We start from the raw sequence: 18319 nt of genomic DNA on the forward strand, positions 1-18319 counted from the left end.
AAAAAGCTCTCTGCTTCTCCCAAATCCCCACAAACATTTCCGCCATTAGAACCCTAATTTCTAATTCCAGAGAGAGAAATTCAATACGCATAGAACAAAAATCGAAACTTTCTCTGCAAAATCGTAACTTTTTGGGCTCCGGAAATGGCCGACGCTTTGGTGTAAACGGCGGAGCTCCAAATCCAATCGAAGGGCTTTGCGGATTTAATGCCCGAATCGGAAACCGCGTCGAATCCGCTTCAGAAGCGTATCGAGTTCCACCGAGCGAGGAAGCCCTTCAATAACCTTAACACTGGTGGCGGTGACCCCAAGCCAATTGCAGGGGGTGGATCGGCGTCGTTCCAGGAGGAAAGGGCGGAGTCAGGGTCGTCGAGGGCGAGCTTGAAGTGTTGAAGAATTTTTTTTTTTTCCTGTAATTTTTTTAAAATTTTTAGTTTTTTTTTTATTTTATTAATTATTTATTTTATTTTATTAATATCCATGTGGATCCTAATCATTATTCACGTGGATGCCACGTCATCAGTTAATCGTAAATTTAATAGCAATCTTAACAGATGTATGAAAATATCTCAGAATTATAACTTTATGTTCCACTCTGAGATGAAAAAAAACTTCATGTATCAAATATTGAAAATTAAAAAACTTTAGCGTAATAAACTGAGATTAACCCTATTATTAAATAAACAGTGTCAAAACATATTTATATAACATCTTCAATTGGAGAGGCTAAATGTAGCCCCTCTAATTTATTAGTTCAATTATTGTAAGTGAGGAGCCAGGTCTTAAAAAATGACTAAGATGGGGTTACATTAGGCCAGAATGATGCCCTAATAACGGCTTGGTGCTTTATAGAATTATAGTCTAGTCATCGGTTCGAAACTAGTTTTTGGGCAAATAATGCTATTTTTTTGTTTCTAAACCTTTAACCCTCTCCATTGGAAATGTCTTAAACCAAAAAGGCTAAACATAGCCCGTTCAAAATTATAGCCCTTCAAAAAATTATTTTTAAATAAACAATGACAAACTATATTTACATACTATCTCCAACCGAAATGGGATATTTTTTTTTGCCCCTCAATAATTTATTATTTTTAAGTTTGTTCTTTAACTTATTGGTTAATTGAACTAAATTACCATATTAAAACTACAACAACTTAGACATTAATTCAACAATTGTATTAAGTTTGTTTTTAAAATGGCTTAGGTAAAAAAAAAAATATGAATAATTGAAATAACATGAGGTAAGATAGTACGAAATGATGAAAAAGATGTGAGAATAGTGTATAAATGGCTTAGGTATTTATAGGAAAAAAAATTGGAATTTTTTAAATTTTTTTCTAATTTCGTCCTAAAAATTAAAAAAAATAAAATAAAATTTCAATAGCTACATGACGTCAGCTTACGTCATATAGATGTTAGGTGTTGACAAACTGGGCCAACAAACGAGCTGGCTAGCTAGCAATCAATGCTCCGCCCCATGACCAAAGGGCTAAAACTTGGTGTGGTGGGTCCCTTTTTTTTGGCCCAAATCTCAATTGAAGTTAGATTTTGTCTCAATTCGGGCTAAAACATGGCCTATGCCCCTATGGTCTGATCCATTGGAGATGGCCTTAGAGGAAGGAATCCAGCTCACTCAACCGAGTTATTTTACTCAGGCTTTAAAACTCCTATACTCTCACTTTTGTTTTTGTAGAAAAATTGCATAAATTATATTGAAGTCTTTTGGATGAAGTAAATTCTGAACTTGTAAGTATGTGCGATAATACCACTTAAAATTTTTATTCTTGTGTTTTTCGACTTGAACTCTCTTAACTGTTAAAATCTACCACTTGTGTTACTTTCCATCTATTTTGCCCTTAAAACATGTTACTTGTAGAGATATTTTCGTTTATTGACTTCAAGGCTGGCTAGAATCAAATTGGCTCTAAAATATGGCGTCAAAATTGGGAATTTGTACAGCCCCAGTTCGACAATCCCTCCATAAGAATTTGACAAATTAATATTTGAAGAAATTATGGTGAACCACACTACTTGTTGGCCTACAAAAAAAAAGAAAAAAAAAAAAAAATATATATATATATATATATATATATATGAAAACTCATTGTAAATGAAATACTAGATTTTTGCATATGTTGCACTTCGATCTTCAACAACCCTTGCCAAAATTACCTTCTCACTTTCTTTTCATGACTTGACTCCACACTACAAACAAAATGTTTTTTTTTTTTTTTTTTTTTTGTTCAAATTGATTCCAACAAGCCTTAGGAAGTGGATTGACAAAAATATCCTTTCACGTGAGGCATGACATGTTTTATCGGTAGAATAGATGGAAAGTAACGTAAATGGTAGATTTCAACAGTTAAGAGAGTTCAGGTGATAAAAATTAAAATTTCAAGATTCAATTGGTATTGGCACACATGTTTGTACTATAACAATAATTTAAGGGAGTGAGAGTTTCAAACTCAAGATGCATGGCAAACCCCTTTTGCTGCACCACATCTATGAAATCCTGTCCCCGAATTTCACTATTTAAAATTACGTATTTCGTATTCTTAGTTTTGACGCGTTTATAATTACGGCGTATAGTTTTTTTTTCGATAAGTAAAAGAACGAAAATGCCTTTAATGAACTAAACGGACTTTTCGATGACACTTTTTATTCATAGATGTTTTGTCACTTTTATTTACATATTTGGATAAAGCTCAACCTCACGAGTGTGTAGGCAAAAACATCACCAAACGGAGCTATAACGAATGAGATATAAATGAGCAAAGACAAAGGCGAAACGGTTATTTGACCATTATCTGGAAGGCTCTAGATTTGTTAAAGCACTGATTTGGTGCCACGTGTGTGGCTAAGATGGAGAGATGAGGAGAGAAATGAAGGAAATGAGGGAGAGACAGGCGAATCAGGAGGGAAGGAAAAGAAGGAATGAGAAAAAAGGGAACCGGTCGATCCGTGACCCGACCTGGCGGAATCCATGATTCCCGATGCCTTTCACGGCAATTTTCTAGTGAATTGAAGCTACTCACCCCTTGGAATCAACCTAGCATCTTTTCCTCTTCCATTTCCACTAAAAAACCAATGGAATTTGGCCTTGATTTTGTGAAGAAAAAAAAACACGGTGGATACAATGGGTTCTTGGCGGCGATTCACCAAACGGGAAGCTACTTGATCATTATAACCATCGATAATCCGACCGTTGGATCATCAGGAAAATTTAATGCATTATAGTACGTAATATTTGAGGACCTTAGGAACTTACGGATCGGGAATCCGACGTATGGATCTTCCCAAATTGAACTTCTAAGTTTGAAAAACCAAACGTTGACCGCCTCTTAATTTTAGCGATTGACAGAGATTCGATCATTGGATCGTTCCGAAATTTTAGGATATTGTTCTAGAAGATTAATGAGACTCTTGGGACATTACGGATTGAAAATCCATGGATTGAAATGTGGACCCCACCGTTGACAGAGCGTTGACTTTCGACACATGTCTCGAATCATTCTTAAATACTAAAATTCGTACAACTAGAAACTAAGTAAAGTCTAGTGGGCCTACATTGGTTAATAAATGACTTTGATATATGTGATATGGTTATTACCTTAATTTTGTATTTAGTATCCTTTGTGGATATGACTTGGTTTTATAAATGTGATTTCTATTAAGATGTGATTTTTAATAATTAGCCATTGATCGGCATTGGTTACCCACAAACTCCTAAATACATTCTTTTCAAAATTCTAACTTTGGCATCGGAGATTCTTCGGTGTTATTATTTTGCAGGTGCATTTTTGTCAAAGGAGAAGATGGCGGAAATTTGCATCCACAAATTGGTGCTTTCATTGAGAGTCTTGATTTACACGCTCAAAGAAGACTCTTACATTCAAAGTTTCTCATTTCTCGTTCATTCATAGATTTTTCGTACATTCTTATTCCTAGAATTTTTTATAAAGTTCTTTGAATAAACGTAAAAAAAAAAAGTACAATGACTAGTAGAAATTCAAAAATCACAACGAGCAAAACTTCCTACGTTTAAGGATTTGGACCGAGTAATAGAGATCAAGGCATAGCCTCACCACGACGATCCACGAGACTCAACACGACAACGAGTAGAGTGGCACCACCGTGGCTATGCCGATGGTAGCCACCACAGCAGCAGCCACCATGGTAGCTCATGGCGAGACCCAAGCCCACCGTGAAGTCATCACCCTGCAGCTGCAAGCCCAGGCCCACGCCACAAGGGAGCCTAGCACGAGCAGGCTCAAATTGCAGCAGCAACAACCCAAGACCTACATGCCTAAATCGTGCTAGTGGAAGCCTAACATCCACGTGCTCCAGCGCCCAGCCCACACCCACGGTCCGACCCGCTCCTGCAGTCCATCTCGTGGCCCATCTAGCATCCCAAATCAGTCCAAGACTGATTCAACTGTCTCGGTTTTAGATTTCTGGATCGACGATTGAATCGAGAATTTTTTTCACCATATTTTTATGAAAATTTGACATATCCTAACTCAAATCTCGGGCCCAAAGTCCATTACACTTCCACTACTTAAGGAGATGCATACCGTCCAAGCTTTTCCAATCCAAATGACGAACAACACTTGTCTTAATAAGTCATAGAGTTGACAAGCGCCTTCACGTAGCAAACAACCTTGGTGAATCAGCTCTTGCAGTGTACCGAGATGCAGCATGCCCCAGACCAGGTGTCCTGCAGTAAGATAAGGGCAAACGACAAACCTTTCTAGCAACGTCCTGGAAATTAGCACATTGACCAGCCACAAACCAAGTGGTTGGGTAGTGTACACTTCTGACTGGGCCCCCAAGATAGCGTGTACCCTCGTCTTAGCGTGCAGATGAGCATGCACTTTCAGTTAGGCCTAGGGACGAGCATACACTTATAGTTGGGGTTATATTCTGATAATTAGCATAAGCAACCTTTCAATCGAAGTGTTTATTCGTGGCTAGACCCGCAATGAGCATTTTTCACCTCACATCGGAGTAAGCAGCAATACGAACGGAGAGAAGCAATCACTCAATCCGGCTCAAGTTCAACTGATAATTTGCGAGAAATTCGTTCGCCTGCTAAGGGCATACCACATGCACCCTAGCCGCGACATAGACAAGCTGAACACATAGAAGAGCAGCCTAAACCAGCAAGTCATGACCGAGGATAACCGAGAGCTCCGCTACCTCTAACAAAGGCAAATTTAAGAAGAAGTAGAGAGGCTTATGACCGAGCGATTGCATGATTTCCAATGCAACGAGGTCATTGACAAGGCACTGCGACAAGACATGACCAACATAAGCAGGTCACCATTCATGGATGAGATCGAGCAGGCAGAGCCTTCACGCAAGTTTAGCATGCCACATTTCACAACCTTCGAAGGGGATGGAGACATAAAGAGGCACCTAAAGCATTACCGAAGCGCAATGATCCTCTATAGGAGCAATGACACACTTATGTGTAAGATATTCACCACCACTCTACCGGGTAAGGATCAAGATTGGTTCCACACCCTGCCACTACAAGGAAAACAAAGAAAATCCTAAAGGTTACCTAAAATATTACTTTTCAGCAGCTTTGACATCCCACGACTACTCGGTCGCCACACCTTTAGTAGCTATTATACTCTTAGTAGCAGCATCATCCAGCACTTCACCCCCGGCTGCCCCAGCTTGAGCACTAACTTCTCCAACTACTTTACCAAATGAAGGCTCCAAAGTAAAGGCAGGCAAGTCTTCCAGAGAAATAGAGAAAGTCTCAAAGTATTTCCCATCAAACTCAAAGCCAAACGCCCTACCAAATAGATGATCTACATAACCCAGCTTGTAGCAATCGGCCTGACTCTGAACAAGCGAAGCCTCGAGTCCAACCTTATCACACTTCAACTGCTCATTTTGACCTTTCAACTGCTCGTTCTTCTCGAGGAGACCAACATAGAGGTGCAGAAGCTTATCTACATCATTCTTCAGACCTTCGTTGATTTTTAGCACACCTTAGAGTTCCAACACTTGAGGTTTAAGCCTATCAACAATCTTCTTGAGGTGGATCACTTGATTATAAGCAGCAATCAACTTTTCATCCTTTGCGTAAACAACAAAACGAAGCTTAGAAACAGCACGCTCAAGATCTTGAATATGAGTTATGTAACAGCCAATCTCTTTTTTTACTTAACTTAGATCGCGTCAAGCCTAGTCTTCAAGTCAATGATCTCCTAGTGAGCGATCTCAAGCTGCAGAGAAGTGGGGGCAGAGATATTGGACCTATTCAAAGCGACGAGCTCAGACTCCAACCTCTTGATCTTCTCGGCAGAAAAGTAAGCCTCAGCTGCCATAATCGTTGCCATCTCCTTGGCAGCCTTGATATCCTCTTGGTTAATGAGCATAGACTCGGCTACCAAAATCGTCATTTTTTGCATTGATAAAGATTAGAAGATGTTGGTTTTGAATTTAAAAATAATAAAAATGAATTTAATTAAAAATGAATAAAGAAATTAGCAAAGTAAAGAAGACAAAGGAAAACGTTTTGAAAACCAAATTGTAAAAGCCTAGGGTTCTGCCGTCCCCTTAACAATCATATGTAGATTTACTAATTACTTATGAATTATCCATGCAACTTTAAAGGTTAGGTTTTCCTTACGCAAATTCTACTTGTGGCATTCAAGCTAGAACGTATATCAAACATGCAATCCATCCGTGACATTCAGACCAAATATAAACATGCATGACTCATTACGCTTTGTGAAAACCTTTTGAAAAACCATGCAACCCCTAAGACGTGGCATTCGCCCTAGGTGAAATTACAACTATCAATCACAAGAAGCAACACTCAATTCCCCGATGGCATTCCAACCGAATTGCATTTGATTACTTATCTAAACATCCTAATGGTAGCTAAGCATTAAGATATAGAGACAGTTTAAGCACAGTGATTAATAATTCAAAGTATGCATGCATAATATTATAAGCAATTAAATAAAAACTACACATTCATGCTAAGGCTCAAGGCATCGCCCTAGCAAATGAAAATTAGTTACAAACAATCACAAAACACAAGGAATCATATTGAAATAGAAAAAGGATAGAAAACACCTTGAAAATACAAAGCGTCAAAGCCTAGCTAAATTCTCCACATACGTTCTCCAAATTGATGCCTCATTTCTCTAATGGCTAAAAAAGTCTTATTTATACTACTAGAAAATAAAACCTTACCTTGAAAAGGTCTTAGAATAAAACTAGGAAACAAAATTAATGATAAAACAGAAAGTAAAAGGTTTCCTATTTGAACTAGAATTCAGACTTCATCAGAAAATCCATCTTTTGACCGATCAAATCAGCTCCGATTTGGTTCCAAAAAGCCTATTTTGAAAGCACACAGATCTCAACAACCTCTCCAGAAACAAGCTTGGTAAATTTTTAACAACTCCTCATGCGAACAGTCTCTTATTTCTCAGCAAGCGAACTAATCTCAGCAAGAGTAGTAGGCTTTGGCACCACTTTAGCAGCAAGGTCCACCTTATCGCTCTTCATAGTAGCAATCATTTCTAAAAGTGAACCGGACTCAGCTCCCAACGGACGCATTGGCACGGACTTTGGCACTTAGGGCACGATGAAACCTCTACGTTGAGCAATCTTATCAACAATCGTACTAGCTATCTTCAGTATGGCAAGTGTCACAAGATCAGATTTAGCAACCTCATCTTTATTCCCCTTGGAAGAAGTCAAGTCAATCATGAGCCTATCGGCAGTGGGCAACCCTGCACGAGTAGCGTATGAAGCCTTTGGTTTTTTCTCAACTGGCATCTCTTGAGTAGGTGGGGAAGATCTATTCTTTCCGCCTTCATTCACAACAGGCTCCACGACAATAATCGAACAAGCCAATGCATCTGCCTTGATTCGCTTTACCTCTTCTCTCGAAGGCAGCCCACATTTCTATTGGCGAAAATGACTAAGCAGCCAACGTCATTCAATGTACTTAGCAGGGATACCTAAAGCAATGTGCACCTCCTTTATATCTGGAGAAGTCTTGGGAGTTGAACCAAATTCCTAATTTATATAAACAGAGAAGGATAATCAACAAATCAGGTGACAGCTCAACAAAAGCACAAAGAAGCCTAAAGACCAAACAATCTACTTAACAGTGATGAAAATCGTCGAAACAAGTAGCTCAGGGGAAGAATCAGACTCTCACTCTCCACTTATCTTCAAAGTCTCATTGGCCCAGTCATGATCTCCCTTGCTCGAATGATTGAAGAGCCTACGGCGAGATCGCAGCTGCCCAACTCCATCAATATAGCCTATGTTAAAGAAGTACCAGAATTTGTTAACAGTCAGATCCATGTCAAAGAATTGGTTTAGATTGAGGAAACCCACCATCACACGGACTGCATTTGGAGAACATTGAGCGATAACACACTTCATGGAGCAAAGCACTTCCTGGAAGAAACGTGGCATGGGAAAAGTAAATCCCAACACAAAGTAGTAGAGGTGAAACTTTATAGCTGTCCAAGCCTTACTACATGGCTCACCGCTGCTACCCTTCTTAACATGCTTCACACGCATTCTAGACGGAATGGCATACCTATATGCTTCAAGGAAATCTCTGAACGAGTCATCGAAATTAATTTTGAAGTGAGCAGCCTTGAAGTAGCCCACTTTACTCAAAAACCCACCTTAATGATACAACGGCACCACACCATCATCATTCTTCTGGATTAAATAAGACATGCTTAAAGAAAATCTACAAAGACGTAAGGAAGAATTGTTAAAAGGCTGCCAAAAAAAAATGTGCAATAGGCCCCACGGTCCAACAACAGCAGCCAAGGGAGCCCAACTTGTGCTGGCTCCCATTTCTCTCTTTTTCTCAGCCCAGCAAGCCTCATGGCCCAATCTAATTGAAGGGGAAGTTGGCGCCCCCGCACCTCCCTCTTTTATCTCTCATACAGCCAGCGCAATGGCCGATGACCCAAAACCAACAAAAAAGGGGCAGCGGCCCTTATTCCTCTGTCTTCGCATAAGCTCGAGCCCAAACGAAAAAGGGGCAGGGCAGCGCAATGGCCCCCACACCTTATTCCTCTGTCTTTGCACAAGCTCGAGCCCAAACGGCCATGACCTCACCCCCCCTCCAGCGCCCACTAACATTAGCCCAAGCCAAGTGGCCCTTGGCCCATACCAGCTGAACCCAAGCTGAGCCCCAGCTCATCTCCGCGGCCCACCCCGCTGCAATCAACCTTCGGCCTACACCGAGTCGTTGCCGCACCAAGCCACCCACGGCAATAATGTCGTGGCCCCTCTAAGCCATTTTTTGAACATCCTCGACCCTCATCGAGCCAAATTTCAAGCCCAAGGCTCCAAAAAATTAATAAGACAAGGAAAATTATTTTTTTTTTTTTTACCTTGGTGCAGCATGAAGACTAAGAAAGCAACGAAAGACGGTACTTTACACGAGCAAGTGAAGAAGATTGCTAAGGAAAGGGGAACAAATATTCTCTAGCATTCTCTATTTTGTAGGGTAAAATAAATTGGTCTCTGAAGTTGATTTATTCATCTACTTAAGGTAGACTTCCATAGACTTTAGAAGTAATTTATTTCTCTTTCCTAGAAGGATTTAATTTCCAATTAAAGTGGGAATCTACATCAAAATAGGAAACAATCTTGTGTTTTCTAAAGCAAAGGAAGAACTTTACACCTGATGCCCTTTCCTGTAAACAGCCCAACATGTGTGGGGGCATTTGTGAAGTAAAAAATAATCAAGAAAATTATGGAAGTGACACGTGGACTTTTTGGTTAAAAAGACAAAATTACCCTCAAGGCGCACTGGGATTCCCACGCGCGTGCAACTGATAATAACGGTTTAATCAAGGAAGAGTCAAAAGGTGATCAAAATGGTATTTATTCAAATCTCTCTCATCACTCCTCATCAAATCCTTATTCAAAAGGTAACTTCCAATTATCCTATTTAATTTAGGATTAATTGTCATGATAATTACAAGATATTATTTCACATATTATCTTGTAATTATTCACTCAATTACACAATATATGGTTGGCCACTATTCTCCAAATAAGGTCTGCCACTCCACTATAAATAGCCGTATTATCCCACTAAAAAGTGAAGGCATTGGCTACCCATAAACTTCTAAACACGTTCTTTTCATAATTCTAACTTTGGCATCAAAGATTCTTTAGTCAAAACCCCCCATTCATCGTGGGGGCGTGAAGCTTTTGGCCTTAATCTTAAGTGTTATTATTTTGCAAATGTATTTTCGTCAAAGGAGAAAATGGCAAAAATTGCATCCACAGTAACTGCTCACCAAGTTTTTACCCATTTACCCTTTTTAATCGGTTTAAATGTTTTATTAACAATTTGAAATTAAAAAAGAATTTTGCCACAATTTTCTTTTTTTACAGTTAAACACCGTTATAGATACATTTAACATGTATTTTCTTATTTTAATGTTTTAAGTCTTCATGCCTTTCCAATAATTGAAATAATAATTTAGGGACGATATAAATATTAACATTTTGATACGAACATTTCTGTGTAAATCAATTGGAAACTACTCTATTATAAACTTCTTATTTAAGTATGATTGTGTAAAACCTAGATTAGATTTGATTCTAGTTATTTTTCCCTATTATGACTCGTATTCCTTAGAAGAGAAGAATTTCTTCTCTCTCTTATTATTATAAATAAAGGCATTGCATAAGGGGAATAACACATTCCTTTACATAACCCTACAAACATATATCTCTCTTTATATTCTCTTTGTGTCGTCGGCCCCTCATCCCCTGTCAGTTAAATATAGGGCACAACACGCTATTAGCATGCTCCTACCACTGCGCTTAGGAATCTGACGTGGAAGCTTTCTGCATCAAACCAATTCACCAATATCACCACACAATTAGGTTCTTCCAAAACAACTTTTTTTATCCCGATATTTTTGCAGCCCTGATAGCATGAACATTCATCATAATGCATGACCCAACTTTACATTTTTCAAGTTTTAGATTCTACATAAATTGTGGATGCATTATATCCATAATTGTTTAATTATGTGAATTTGATATTGCCATGAAATGCATCAAATATTTATCCATGCATTAAATTATCTGAATACATATGCATTGAACTAATTGAAAAAAAAATTAAAATATGATTCTTCTAGGGTTCTTTAAACCCAAGACCCACCCAACCTCGTGGAGCCTTAAGCTCCACCCCCATGAATGAACAAAAATGATGTCGTTCTTAACGTCATCCCAAAACCCAGAAAACCCATCTCACCATCATGAGCCACGAGCTTCCCGTCTTCTTTTCTGGGCAACCATAACTTGAAGTCGTGTTCTTGGGCTACTTTCATCGTCTTGGATGACAATTGAACAGAATTCCAGAAGAATTCCTTTAAATTTTTTTTTTTTTTTTTAATCTTTGGTTCTAAATCACTCGATCAAGAAACCTTTTCTCAATCACTTGGATTTGTTCCCCATCAAACTCACAGACCTGCATCATGATTTTCAACCCATAATTCAACCGCCCACACCGAAGGGCCCAGTCTCTTTCTCCAGTGAAGCTACCCAGCACAAGCTAGGGTGTTATGGACACCAAACCCGAAGCCCATACTGAGCTGGCCTACTCGGCCCGTAAAAAAAAAAAAAAGATTTTGTTTTTTAATTGGGCTCGCCTGAAGTAGCCCAACACCATGGCTCAGCCTAACACATGACACCAGCTTGAGGGTTATGGTGTCCCTGCGCCTAAGATGCATCGGATCCCAGCCCTATGTTGGTGCATCCATGAGCCTGCAGCTGGTGCATTGGTGCACCTGCAACGCGTTACACCTGATCACCGCCCATCTAGGCCTCTATTTCTTTGATCCGGTTTTTGTAGCCTGTTTGCTGCTACTGGGCTTGCAGCCCAAATTCTATTTGAGGCCTAATCAGCCCGTGTTTATCTAAGCCCAGTTTTTTGGCCTAGACCACGGTACAAATTTGCTCAGTCCACCTGTGGGCTTTGGTCCATGATTTTTAGGCCTCGAGCTTCACAATTTGGGTTATATAATTTTTACCCATACTTTAAATTTGGCCCTAAGTTCAAAAATAATTAATTCAATTATCATTATAAACCTGAAGTTCTATCTGCAATAAATGTTTATTAGAACCTGAATGTTCTACTCCTATATGAATGGATTGATTTTTTTCTCCATTACATGATTTTTTTCTCCATTACACTAATCACATCTTGTCCATTTATTTTGTGATAGGAACATGTCAAATTTGAACAAACTCGACTTTACCACTTTGGAGGTCTCTGGAAGAAACCACCTCAAGTGGGTCCAAGATGTAAAGCTCCACCTCACTGCAAAGAATTTGCGTCCCGCCATTAAAGATGAGAATGACAACCCGGTTAGCGAAGCTAAGAAAGCCATTGCCATGATCTTCATCCAAAAACTTATCCACGAGCACTTTGAGTCGCTTTGGCTGATCATTTTGATCACCAAAAGGATATTTTCTTGCTTGAAGCAAGACATGACTGGCATCATTTGCGCTTCTAAGACTTTAAGCCTGTGAATGAATATAATTATGAAGTTTGTCGAATCCGATCACTTCTCAAGTTCTGTAACAAGTCCTTGACTGAAAAGGATATGAAACCCCACCCCCGTTATTAATTTTTAATTGCATATTGTCCCTGAAATTTTATAAAAGTTACAATTTGGTCCCTCAGTTCTTACCCTATCGGATCCACTTTTTGGATTCTCTCAAACCCCTCATCCTCTCACAGCTTGCCACATGGTAAGCACTGAACTCTCTCATCTTTTCTCCCCCGAGTCAACACTTATCTCTCTCTCACCTTCAACCTTCTCCCTCTTGCAACTCAACTTTCCCTTCCTCTCACTTAAACCCTTTCTCTCGAACTCTCTTCCCAATCCACACTTATTCACACCCTAAGGATACCCCAATGACAATACAGCACCATCACCACCCTCAAGGACCTCCATTCCCTCTCCCTAGCCTCGGTGGAGCTCGGCGAAGCTCAGAAGCCCAGGGAAAAACCCCCAGCATACCCGCGACCTTTCAAGTAAGATCCAGCCACTTCCGGTCATCCCACAGTGAATTGAAGTGGAGAAAACTCCTCTTCTCATCTCTAGCTTCCTTTTGGTACCCTTTTGTGTAGCCTAGGGTGGAGTGTCATCGTCGACCAAAGCTGGGAAAGCTCGACGTTCGTTTCCCGTCGAGACCAGGCTATTGGGCCAGCTCGTCCCAACCCAATCAAACCAAGGCCCTTTGGGTCATGTATAGGACTAAGGTCTTAGGCCCGTTAGTTGTTTTAACCCAGCAGCCCAACCTGTTTAATTTTTTATTTTATTTATTTATTTTAAAAAGCCAAAAGCCTTTAGGCTAGACTTCAAGCCCAAGCCCCTTTTAAACAACCCAGGGGTTTCAGCCCTTTTTGAAACCTTGAACCCAGGTATTTGGGCCTGAGAACCAGGGTCTTCGGCCTATTAACCCAAAACACTAAACCCTTGGGCCTTAGAACCCAACCTAGTGGCCAAGCCTTGAGCCCAAACCGAACCCAAGCCCAATCTAGTTTGACCCAGTTTGACCGACCCGACCAATTGACTTTGACTTTGATCGATCAACGATCAACGTTGACTTTTCAGGTTTCGTCCGGAACCCCTCCTAGTCTAATTTTACATCCTGGACCCATTTTTGACGTCCTTTTTCCCAAATTAAATTGTTTGAGTATGGTTTTGTTAATTGTACTCTTTATGTGCTTAGGTGCAATTACTAGCGATGATTCTGTTATTCCTTTTTCGTACAGCTCATCTACGACAGAGTATATATGAGTGGACGCTTTCTAAAATGCATGTTTTATTAGTAGAAATGTATACATGAAAAGCATGATTTATTGAATACATTTTGTGAATGTTTTATGAGAAATTGATTTTCATGTTATATTGAGCTTATTTTGGAATACCATATTTTATATCGAACCCATGTTCTTGTAGGTTATCTAATAGATGACGATATACTATTTACAACATGTTTTCACACACTTCTTTATAGTATAGATGATGAATGACTTTATACTATGAAGATGATTTTGAGATATATGTACCTATGTTTGGAAAGACTATGTTCAATGTTTTTGTGCGTGTCTAGTGGTCACTATTCCGCCAAGGGCGAGAATCTGGTGCTGGCATATGGGCTGGGAGAAATAATCCCTGGCTTCGGGTCAAGGGACATGGAGCTGGTAAGGGGCCTGAAGAAATAATCTCTAGCTTCGGGTCGAGAGACATAGAGCTGGTAATAGGCCGGGAGATATTATTATTTGATATCATTATTTAGCGCACTATTTACAAGATATGCTTTATGAGATTTTTTATGGTATGTTAGGGTTTCGGAAACCTATCACTTATTATGCTATTAGTTTTCATAAAACTTTAGGGGTTAGTATGTTGATAACTATTTTAGTATTATATATATCAACTTGGTCCACTCATGTTTGTTTTGCGCCCTCTCAGGACATAGGAACGAGGACTACGATCCGATGTATGTGGCATTCCCATACCAGTGACATCGTGCTATCTTATCTGCTTTGATTACTATTGTAATAACACATTCCATTCTAATCTGTTTTAGAATACGCTCTGAACATGCCATGCATTATCATTGTTAATTCATTGTTGGCAATAGAATGTTATTTATGTCACATTCTTTTATCTTCCAAAAATTTAGGTGCATGTTTCACATATTTTCAGTATTTGCATTCATTAAATGGCTTGCATCACCTTCGGGTGTTAGCTAGCATGTGGCCATCCTAATGTCCCTTTGACATCGAGATCAGGACGTGTCAGATGATCTCTTGAAGAATACCTATTTGACCTTATCTGCTACTAATATTGTCTTGCATCAACAATATAGGGCTCAGAAATTCACTAAGTTTTCGGATTTGATCTCTGTTTTACTTCTGGTCAAAAAGTAGAATCAGTTATTGATGAAAAATTAGCAAGCTCGACCTACTGGGGCGACTGTTGCGCCTGAAGCACATTATAGCATAAACAAACACCCAAAACACCAAAATAGGTGTGGTAGGGGCGGCCAAAAGCCACCCTGTCAAGGTCAATATAGCCAAGGCCCATCTAAGGGAGGAAACCGAGCTCATAAGGGCTCTAACCTCGCTTCCAAGGCCCCAGACTTCAAGAATAAGGGCAAAGCACATGAAACCATGGTTGCAGACATGTGTTATCACTGTGGTTCAAAAGACCATTGGTCCTGTGTTTTTCATGCTTCTCAAAAGGTTGTAGCTGAATATCATTCTCGTCGTAAGACGTTTAAATCAAATTTTGTGCAAGTGGATTAACCAGAGAGTACCAAGATAAAGGTTTCTAACTTTCAAGAGGCTATTACCCCTATGGAAGATTACAGTCTTAGACATAAACTATTTTCTAGTTGAAATTTAGACAATGGGGCCAAATTCCACCTAGTGGCCGAACCCCCCTTGTTTTTGGTTTAATTTTTGAATAATTTTCCTTTATGTTTGGACTATTTGTTGGTGATTTGTTTTTGGATATTAAGTTTTTATTAATGACCATCCTTGAATACTTAAAATTATTTTGAATGGATATTTGTTTTTACAACTTTTATGCATGTGACCGATTCAAATAATTTTTATTCTAGGTATGACTAGTGGGAAAGTTAGTTGTTTGGCAGATAGTGCAACCACGCACACCTTTTTTCGTGAACGCATTTATTTCACTAACTTCATACCTAAGAATGCACCTCTGACAACCCTCTCAGACCCATCCAACCTGATTGAAGGACACGGTAAGGCACGTATAATGTTATCCAATGGTACAATTTTGACCATTGATGAGGCACTTTATTCTCCGAGTTCAGGAAGAACGTTGTTCAGTTTCAAAGACATTAGAGATAATAATTACCATGCTGAAACCTATATAGAAAACGGAGTTGAATTTATGTACATAACTTCCTATGAATATGGCCAAAAGTGTATTCTAGAGGAGATAGAGCATATCTCGAGTGGTCTGTATACTACGACCATACGCCCTATAGCCACTATGTGGCCGACCCTACCTTTGGGACCACATACGAAATTACATTTTGGCAAGATTGTTTGGGACACCCTGGAAGAATAGCGATGCGTCGTATCCTCAAATCATCACACGAGCATCCACTAACCTGAAGTTTAGGTTTGATTCAAGGAATCATATGTCAAACCTGCTCCATGGGAAAGTTTATTATTAAGTCTTCTTATGACAAGATTCGTTCGAATCCTCCTATTTTTCTACAAATGTTTCAGGGCGACATTTGTGAATAGATTCACCCTCCATGCGGACCATTTAGATATTTTATGGTTTTGGTTAACACTTCCTTACATTGGTTACACGTGTGCTTGTTGTCCACAAAGAACATTGCAAACTGTTGGCTCAAGTTATCAAGGAATGTTTAATGCTGGAGAATTCACATCTAAAACTTTTGATGACGATTGCATGTCGGTTGGGGTTGAAGTTGAACATCCAGTACCCCATGTTCACACCCAGAACGGCCTGGCAGAGGCATTCATTAAGCGCTGACAAATGATTGCTCGATTATTGGTCATATGTACCAAGCTCCCGATCGTTTCTTGGGGCCATGCAATATTGCACGCAACCATGTTAGTCCGCTTGAGGCCTGTTACGACCCAACTATATAGCACCATTCAGTTGGTTACTAGATACAAGCTCAACATATCGCATTTGCATGTTTTTGGTTGTGCGGTTTATGTGCTGATTTTGACGCCCTCAAGTACAAAAATAAGGCTTCAACGAATTATGGGAATCTATGTCAGATATGATTTTCCTTCGATCATTTGTTACTTAGAACCTTTGACAGGTGATCTGTTTACCGCTTATTTCGCGGATTGTCACTTCTATGAATCAGTCTTCCTATCGTTATGAGGAAATAAGAACATCAACATTCTTGATGAACGACGCAAATTATCATGGATGACTCCCACTTTGTCTCATTTAGATCCCCACACCACTTAGTCTGAGACTGAAGTGCAATGCATATTAGATCATATATTCCAGCTGTGAATGTGCCTGCAAAGATAGATGTACCAAATGTATGGCGGACTTCCCTCCTGGAGGCCTGGGATGCTAACTTTAGCGATCCACATAAATTAGCAGCTAGCAAATCATCTGCCCCTACACAGAAGTGTGGCAAACCTCTTGGTTCAAAGGATTCACACTTCTAAAAGAGGAAACCCACAACACATGCACCTGAAGAACCTATCGTGAATCTGACTATCGCCTACTTATTCTATCCAACTCATGAGGAAATTCTAGATTACGGAAGCGTCCTTAAAAAGACAAATTCACCTCCTGAGAATCGTGAGATTTTGGTCCATTATGCTAGCTTGGATAATGTTTGGTGTAGAAATGAGATGATCATCGATGATGCATTAGAATATACAGTAGTTACTAAGATCATGTTGAGCGATGACATTGAACACCATTCTATTAATGAATGTTGACGTAGAACCGATTGGTCAAACTAGAAACAAACAATTTAAGTCTAACTCGATTCGCTTGCGAAACGTAAGGTGTTTGGACCTGTAGCTCCTACTCTTCCATATGTGAAGCATGTTGGCTACAAGTGGTTTTCGTTTGGAAGCATAATGAGAAGAACAAAATTGTGTGTTACAAAGTTCGAGTTGTTGCGCAAGGCTTCTCACAACGCCCCGGGATTGACTATGATGAAACTTATTCACCCGTTATGGATGTGATTACTTTTCGCTACCTTATCAGTTTGGTAGTTTTCGAAAAACTAAGTATGCAACTGATGGACGTAGTAACTGCATATCTCTATAGAGATCTTGATACGGAAATTTATATGAAAGTTCATGAATGACTTACATTGATTAGATCAAATATTTTCAAACCCCGGAACACGCTCTCAATTCGGCTGATGTGTTCACTCTAAGGTTTGAAGTAATCTGGAAGAATGTGGTATAATCGTCTGAGTAAGTATTTGACTAGTCAGAGATATGTGAAAGAAGTCACATTTTGGTTTTGCGATAGTTGCAGTATATGTCGACGACATCAACCTCATTGGAACTCCTGAAGAGCTCGCAATAACTATCGCGCGCCTGAAGTCAGAATTTGAGATAAAAGATGTAGGAAAGACTCGATACTGTCTCAGTCTCGAGATATAGCACCGTTTGGATGGAATCTTAGTACATCAATAGAACTACACCCAGAAGGTTTTACGCCATTTTAACGAGGATAAAGCGAAGCCTTCGAGTACTCTT

Source organism: the organism of the source record quoted next, unplaced genomic scaffold (assembly GCF_019419815.1).
Source record: "Pyrus x bretschneideri cultivar Hongxiangsu unplaced genomic scaffold, Pyrus_bretschneideri_v1 Contig229, whole genome shotgun sequence".
NCBI classification, from domain to species: Eukaryota; Viridiplantae; Streptophyta; class Magnoliopsida; order Rosales; family Rosaceae; genus Pyrus; species Pyrus x bretschneideri.